General features: G+C 35.7%; 1 long non-coding RNA gene and 1 pseudogene across 1 annotated transcript; one reads left to right on the top strand and one right to left on the bottom strand.

Annotated features, from left to right (window-relative positions):
* Positions 1-4: 4 nt before the first annotated feature.
* LOC119643136 lies at positions 5-682 on the top strand (annotated as a pseudogene).
* A 277-nt stretch (positions 683-959) lies between these two features.
* On the bottom strand, positions 960-2,694 carry LOC119643135. Its single transcript, XR_005248225.1, has 3 exons — positions 2,243-2,694; positions 1,974-2,186; positions 960-1,900 (listed from the first exon to the last, which is right to left on the bottom strand). It is a non-coding gene; the product is annotated as an uncharacterized LOC119643135 (long non-coding RNA).
* Positions 2,695-2,702: the final 8 nt, after the last annotated feature.

The raw sequence follows: 2,702 nt of genomic DNA on the forward strand, positions 1-2,702 counted from the left end.
ATTCAATATGGTTGAAAGTGAAGCTCAGAAATCATCTAATATTCTGAGCAATTGGGTACAATAAAAGGAAGGTTTGCCGATGCGTTGGATGAGGCTAGCAAAACTGAGTTTCTAAAAAAGGTAATCGAAGAGATTTCCAGAACAGCTAAAATTGCCAAAGATACTATATCGGAAAAGGGTGAAAAAATAACAATACCTACGTAAATAAAGTTTTGGACTGGAAAACGAAATACGAAGAATCCGAAAATCCTGTGATACGTGCCTCTCATCTGCTTACTGATAAAGTATCTGATGTAATGGTTGGCTTATTTTCTAAAACCGAACTCTCTGAAACAATGACCGAATTGTGTAAAATCGATCCCAATTTCGACCAGAAGCAATTTTTACGCGATGGTGAAGTCGATATTATCCCTAATATTCTGGAGGCCACGGTACGCGGTGATTTAGAAATTTTAAAAGACTGGTGTTTTGAAAGCATATAATCTCATTGCAACTCCGATAAATCAAGCAATTAAAAGTGGCTTATATATGGATTTGAAAATATTGGTTTAGTCATGACCAATGCCCTGGAACGAGGCTCTGTGCTAATTATAACTTTTCAAGCTCAACAGTTATGTGCCTCAAAGACCGTGCAGCGAATAAGATATTCGAAGGAGATCCCGAGAATTTTATGACACTTTAAATTCTTTCTAGTTATTATGAAGTATTTTCTCTAATATTTTTCAACACTTGGTCAAGAACAGTTTTGTGTGTAAACTTATATAATTTAGTTTATTAAATTTTCTTTTATTTTCACTTTTTTATTGCAGATATTTTGTTCTGAATAAATTTAAATATACATTTGAAAATAACATGCTTGTGCATATGCACATATATATGTGCGGTTCGTTAACACTTTTAAAGCTTGAGCTGTTGTCCATCTTTGTGCATATGCCTTTTAAAATCCATTTCAACTGGATTTGTTTTCATGGGGCATAATTCGCCTTTTATCGAAAAAAGTTTACGAAAATTGCCCGAACGTTTAAGTAAGTTGCTCTACCATCTGCTTTTCTACCCTATGTCAACGTTAGCCGCGTATTAAGTCCAACACTTCCTCGTGCCATTTGTTGCCTCCGATAAAAAATTAACTTTATTTTTTGATTATTTGGAACTCTGCGCAGTTTCTGTCATTGGGTTAGAATTGGAAAGTTTAGGAAAATCCGCCAGCTAAGTGCGCTGTGATCGATATAATTTTTTGGCTTTAGTAAAAATTTCACTCAAGCGTGGTACACATCTTGCTTTTTTTTAGCTTCGTCACCATTAAAGGCCTTCCATTAAGTGACGTGACTTCATATTATAATTTTTTAAACCACCAAAAGATGAGATCGAAACCTGACACTTGATAAACATATCATTAACTGATTTTTGCCGTTATTAAGTCTGCGTTTTTTCTCATATATGGCCAATGGCCAATTAGAAAACGATAAAGTCCGCTTTAATCAGAACGATTCTTCATTAACTGCATGCAAATCCAAAACAAAAGAAGTGTTTCGTCCTTTCCTTAAAATTTATTCCTACGAGTGCAACTTCACTGCTTTCACGAAAATTTGAAGTTTTTGTTCTTCGCGTCTTTGTTGTGATTACAGCCTAGGGAATTGTCATTATTTTTTTATCGCAACTATATATGATATTTTCTCTTTTATTGCATCGATGTCAGATTCATTGGCGACAATTCCATTATCAAGTTTGTTCTTCGTTAAGCCATTCTGAACATCGCCATCAACAAACTGACGATTGTCGCCTTCACGATGGCCATTGCTTTCTTTTTCAATACTATTCTTATCATTTAGGTCTTTTTTCGAGACGTCACTTGTTTCCAGCGATGATCCCATTGAAATGGTGATGATTGTGTCATCTGAACCTACAAAGACAGGGAAGAAATTATTTGTGTATAGATTTATATAAAAAGTTGATATGAAACATTAAAGACTCACAACACAATGATTTGGAACATTCGTTCTTTGGAACGGTCAATGCAGCTGGAGACGCCGCTAATAGCGATTGTGTAGCCCCTGTGATCAATGTAAAATGAGTTAATGTCGATGACCTAGCGGGTGATGGAATGGTATTATCTTCTCATGATACTGAAACCCAACCACTTTTGTCATCGTCTTTCGAACGTGCCAGCTCCAATATAAATTTACCATCTGAAAAAAGCGATAATCTTAAAACTAAACCCACTATGTTCTTCATATTGGTGAACCTTTAAAAAATTGTAAGCGACCTCCGTAAATTTGATTGCTAGGTATGGTTACATTGTGTGCATTGTTATGATGATAACTTATACTGTTGCTGGCACTATTAGCGGGCTGTTGGGCGCAAATGCTGTTTAGATTTACAGATGAAAAGTTAGCAATTGACGAAGATTTCGGACTCTCCACAGATGCTATTACTGCGATAACATTTGGAGGGACTACTATTAAATTTGCAGCAGCTGTCAATAAAATTGCTGTGGCAATAGCTACAGCAGCGGCTGCTGCTGCCTTTGAGCCATTTAAGCCATTTTTCAATAGGATTTTTGAAGCTTCAGCAATAATCAATTCACTACTATTGTTGTTATGATTACCGTCAGAGTTAGTTATATTAAGCGAATCGATTTGCTTACTATTCAAGCCACCATTTTCGTCAGAATTGCTATTGCTGCTTGCATTTTTTTTTACTGT

Source organism: Glossina fuscipes, unplaced genomic scaffold (assembly GCF_014805625.2).
Source record: "Glossina fuscipes isolate IAEA_lab_2018 unplaced genomic scaffold, Yale_Gfus_2 56866, whole genome shotgun sequence".
Lineage (NCBI taxonomy): Eukaryota > Metazoa > Arthropoda > Insecta > Diptera > Glossinidae > Glossina > Glossina fuscipes.